Consider the following 6,000-nt stretch of genomic DNA (forward strand, 5'->3'; position numbering starts at 1 on the left):
ACTAAAGAAAAAGCATGGGGTTTGTTTGTTTGTTTTTATCAAATTTAAAATACTAGGCAAGAAGTTTTAAGCTGTAATCTTGACAGTCTCCTAAGAAATAGCTTTCAAAGATCCTGAAACTAATAAGAAACCTCTACTACTCATCATTAAGCTTTTATGCTTGCCTTTCAGATTTAGAAAATGACCTTTTCTGTGCCTGGGATTTGTAGGATGAGGCTTCACTGCTGAAGTTCCAGAAGACAAAGTCTCCATTACAAAAACTCCTCCTGAGTTTGGTCCTGCCTGTCACTCGTTTATAATTTCTTTTGTTGCCAACCAAAGGAGATAAGAATGAAGCAGTCTTCACCCAGCAACTGCTCCTAAGCAGAGGGCCCTGTGTGATGGGAGGAGGTTTGTTGTGACTAATGCAAGCTGATAGCCCTTGCCACGGGATGTCAGTGCCTGCGGCCGTACGAGCCCCGTTGTTTCCAGCCAGCCTCTGGAAAGCAGTGCTGGGTCATGGAGATCTGTTAATATTCTTTGTCTGGAAGAGAAAATATGTGCTGGCATTAATGAGCGTGGAAAAATTCTGTGATGGTGTCCATGTGAATTTCAAGTGAGAGGATCAGAGTTGGAAATTATCTCACATTTTCTCTTTTCTTGTTGAATTTGAGGCAGCTAAATAATAAACACGTATACAGACAGAAGAGCTTTTGTATTAGGACATATAGTGGGCCTTCAGTGACACTGCTTGCTAGGAGAGGTTAAAATAACATCATCTTTTAAGATGATCATTTATTTATCACCATTTCCCTTTTTGCCCTAAATTTTCCTTTGGCTTGCTCTTAATATTCCTTTTAGAGCATTTTTTCTATATGTATATATTGTTTCTCAAAAAAGAACTTTTAACGTGATAAGCAAAGTATTACCAAATACATTACCTTCTTCTGAATTAATGGCCTTTCTATTACATGCTGCCCACACTTTTTGGGCCCTTTGTGCTGATTTTCTTTGAACCCTGTCCTGAGATTTGTGGCTAGGAACAGAAGAAGGAGCTTTTTCTCTGCTCTCTCCCCTCCCCACTCCTCTTTCTCCAGTTTTCAGATGTCAGATGTGATTACACCATCTTAAGGAGAGAGTTTTTGCTCTGCCACCATGAGCAGCCATGTAGCTGACAGTTCCATGGGGGTTGTGGAAAGCAGGATCAGCCCTGCTTCAGCACAGACCATCATCTCATTGGGTTTTGTGTGGCCAGAGAACTGTACAGGCTCACTGTTTAAACAGCAAATGATGATGGTGGAAGGATGATGACAACAAAACCTCAGCTTGGGGGCTGTGCCTCCTGTCATGAGCAGCCAGCAAGTCTGTGAAGTTCCTTCGGGACCAGGGACCTCAGTTGTTCTTCAGAGGTGAAGTGCTTGGGGGACAATACAAAGCCTGCTCCCTGTCAGCCTGCAAATATCTTTTAGAAGAAATGTAGATGTGTGAGATGGAGGGAGGGAAGAGAGGAAGCTATAGAGAACTTTGTTGCTGCTGTTGTTGTTCAAGTACATGAGCACCTGTGCATAAAATGGTCTGGGAACTCAGGCGATGTTGAAACGGCTATGAAACTGATGCTTTTGGGTTTTGTCATCCAAGTGTATTTATCTAAATGCAAATAAAAAGAATTGCAAATTAAATCTGCTGAGCTTTTCAGAAATTGTACCCAAAATTATCAGTGAAGAAGTTAGCCTCTCAGGCAAGAAGAGAGAAAAGGAGATGCAGCAGGTGAAATCACCAGTCAGAGTCTTTACTTGTGTAAACATGTATTTATTTTTTTAGTCCTGAAGAAAGGGAAGCACAAAAATTAGCAGAAATGATGAAGTGAGCTCAGAAGACACCCACGTGTGCTACAGTGCAGATACAGATTCTGCAAAGAGCAATCCATTTCAGTTACAATTGCAAGTTACCATTCAGATGTGTTTGAGCTTATATTTTAAATTCACAGAAGCAGGACGAGTCTTATCTTTAGCAAAATGAGCTACACTGCAAATCATAAATGTATTTTTCAGTTTGAAGTGATTGGGCTGGTCATGATGGTTATTGCCTAAGTACCAAAGAAACCCCTCTTGATTATTTGTTCATCTGTGTGACGAATCACGGTTTTCCTATATTTTCTTTAAAAATATACAGTTTTGAATTTCCTTTACTGATAACATTTTAGAATTTGGTATTTTGGTAAAGAATTACCAGATATTTATCAAAAATATTCTGGTAAGTCTGTATATGTTACAAATGCTAAAAATAAAAGTAATTCAAACTGATTGAATTATAGAATTATTGTTACCATACTGTAAATGTCACTGTGACAGAATAACAAATTCTAAAATAATGAGCCATAGACATCTGTTGGTTTCTGAACTGTTACCATTATTTTACTGCAGTGAATATGATTCTTATTTTTTCCTGTACCATTTTTAGGTTGTTTTTGTGCCATATGGGCATCTTTTGATATTTGGGAAAAACTTAGAATAGAGTCACTTTGATGCACAAACCCTGAATTTGAATGAATTCTTTCTTCTCCCTTTATGCCGAATTTGCAGGGAACATGGTCCATGCATGCAACATGGGAAGAGAAACTGGACAAGACCTTCAGTTGTGTTATATAAAGTTATATAGATGTGCTGACTGCTGCTCCCCTGTGAAATTGTTTAGTACCCCCCTCCAGGTTCCATTCTTCCTTCTTGTTGGATAGAAAATACCAGAGCTCTGAGCCAGAGGCTGGTCTGGCATCAGTCAGGAGTAGGGAGGGCAGCAGTTTGATGTGTGTACACAGCGATGCTCAGAGCCAGCTCTGGCCCCTCGTCGTCAGCCGTGCTTGAGTCATGTCATCTAATAACTGTTAAATCACTGTGTTTGCCATGGAGAGGAGTTGTAATGTTCAGGAGTGGCTGAAAGGCCACTTTAGTCTGTTCTGAGTACTCCATACAATTCTTTGGTTAAACCTAGTTTGTTAAATCTAGAATTTCTGAATCTAGAATTTATAGCATTAAAATTTCAGGAATACATTTTCTCCTAAAATTTAAACCTATCTATAAAGCAGTGTCTTTTTCTTCTTATTATTATTCTTCTTTTCATACAGCAATGGGCTTGTTAGCATGTTAATTTATTACACTCAGTTCATCAATGATTTCCAGTTCTCTGATTCATATGATGGAATCAAATTCCATTGGAGTAAGTGAACTGCAAAACATAGCCTTCTTCTTGCAACATGCATCTTCAGGCATTAGAAAAGTACTGATTCAGAAATAAAAATAAGTGCAAGCCCCCATTGTGAACAGGGAGGAAGCCAAGCATGTTTTTGCTGAACTGACAAGCTCAGAAAGTCAAAAGACAACTTAATTGAACAATTGGTTCATCGACTGGATGAAGTCTTAAGTTACATGAATGACAAAACTATCAATTACTTTTTAAAAAAAGCATGGTATTTCTTGCAGCAGAAACAGCATGTAGTAATTAGGGGTTGGGCCGTCTTGCTTTCACAGCTGAAGAGAAGGACTAGACTCCAGTTCCAACTGACACAGCATAAATTAATTGTACTTTCTCATAACACAGCTTTAGAAATTCTTTGCATCTTACATTTCACTTTATATTCTTTCATAGGTGGTAAAGAACAATTTCAAAAGAATAGCTGTCTTACATCAGACAGAAAAATAATTGTAGTCCTGCTCTCCACCCTCCACCCCCCTTCCTTCTTGTGGTTATTGTTCTTCTGTTTGCTTTATTTTTTTTTTCCCGTGTCTCGTAGGCAGGTTGCTAGTGAATGGACCAGATAAGTCCCTGACAGAGTTAGCAGGCAACAGCTGAAGCCCAGCAATTACAAGAGTGATTCCCACCTATATGGTTCCTATATCCTGCCTTGAAAAATAAGTCTCTGAAACTTCACAGGAAAATCCCAGAAATAATGGTGCTGAGAAGGAAGCTGGCAGCTTGGCTTTTGCTCTCAGCTCTGCCCTGACCCTCTGAGCTTCTGCAAGTTAGAGCCAAAATCTGCTCCTCCTGTCCCCTGCCTTTGTTCCTAGTGCTGCTCTTACAGCTCCAAGTGTAATCTGAGAGATGTCCTAAGCAAAATAGTACTTTTCTCCCAAGCTACAGGTTTACCTTTGTTCCTTATCTACTCAAACTTATCTACTATCTACAGCTAGCTGTTTCTAAGGGTGAATGGAAATCCTAGCCCTTTATTCTGCTTGTCTCCTGCTTTATGTTGCACAAGGACCCCCAATATTATACTATTTTATTTTATTCTGAGTTTTGGATCACTTTGAAATTTCCCAGCCCCGAAGTGTTGGTGAACAGCAAGTTAAAAAATCCATTTCTGAAGTGAGTTCTCAGCCTTGTCAGTGCTGTGAACACCATGCTAAGGGAAATTCCAACACTTTTCTCTTTAAATCTTGCCATACAGACAAGGAGACCTATCTCTTGTCCCTCCATGTATTCTGTATTTTGTATTCTGGTGATGCTATCTAAACAGTGGCATTTGCAAGTTTTCAAATGTAAATGAGACAGAACAAACAAGTGGCTTTTTTTTTTTTTTTTTTTTTTTTTTTTGTGAACAGCAAAACTGTAAAACTGTTGAAACATACCGCAAACCCAAAATCTGCTTCCTACTTTTATATTCTTCAAAGTTTCAGATCTATTTTGTTACCAACTAACTTCTGACCCTCTCTTTGGTAAAACAAATTAACTAACAAATGAAAAATCACCTACAAAACAACAACAGTTTAAGTTTGGGATATAGTGATTATGTAAACAATCATTCAATCATTTTACACAGTGATGGGACCTCACTGGTAGGACATCACTACGACCTCAATATATTCTTAAATCTATGAAGAAATGGAGAGAATAGCAGTGGTAATATTTGTTAATGTTACAAAATTTTCCAGAATATTCTTTAAAAGTTGATTATGAATAGCTGCAGCAAGATCTCACAATAATGAATAATAATAATAATAATAAAAAGCAGATGAAATTCAGTGCTGATGAGGACAAAATATGCATTGTCCTTGTATCAAATTTGCACAGCTACTAGCAAATTTTTGGGGAACTGCTGTGGTCTTGCAAAGTACCAGCTCAGAGCTTAGCAGTGATGCAAGGAGCACACACATTATCAGGAATCTCGGATGCACTATTAGGAGACAGGCTGTCTTTCTTTATTATCATTATATTTATTATATATTATATATAATAATATATATATATTATTATGCTACAGAACTCTGTTTTGTGAAGTCAAAGATACGAAGAAAATTCACATTATTTCTGTATTCTTAAGCTCAGGAGTTCTGAAATAAGAAGACCAAAGCAAAACTTTACTGACTTTAGCCTTTGAAATGTTACTAGAAATCTGATCTTGTTAACATATTGAGTTTGAAACTTGAAGATTTATTTCAATATTTTGGAAAATGGTCATACAGAAAAAAAAAGTTTATTTTTGGAATAAAGAGGTAGGGGTTTTTGGTATTAGAAGTAAATTAAAATCTTTCTCATGAAAAATTGCTGTCCTCTAAAAGAAAAAGGAAGAGGAGAAGAAAAAGAAAAAAAAAAAAAGAAAAAAAAAAAAAAGAAAAATGTAAAAGAAAGAAAAGTGAAAAAGAAAAATGGAAAAGAAAAAAAAGTTCTTTTAAAACACTGAGTTCAGTTGTGAAACTGCTTTGTTTTGTGCTGGGTTTACTGACATATGTGGGAGTTCAGCCTCAGCCTTAAAAACAATAAGACAGTGGGATTAAGAAATGAATACAATATTTGGCATTTTAATTATTGGTAGGAAGCTATGAGACATGAACACAATGCTTTAAGAAGTGAAAGCTGAATTCAGGATGTACTCCTCATTGTTTATGCCAGACTTGCACTTGTTTAAAAGCAAAATATGAACTGAGACACTGTTTCCACTTTTTTTTTTTTTTTTTAGAAACATATTAAGTGTTCTTTTCAGCTGATTAAATTGGTTTTCCTTCAGATGTACAGCCCGAGAGCTAAAAG

The sequence above is a fragment of the Anas acuta genome, chromosome 2, assembly GCF_963932015.1.
Source record: "Anas acuta chromosome 2, bAnaAcu1.1, whole genome shotgun sequence".
Lineage (NCBI taxonomy): Eukaryota > Metazoa > Chordata > Aves > Anseriformes > Anatidae > Anas > Anas acuta.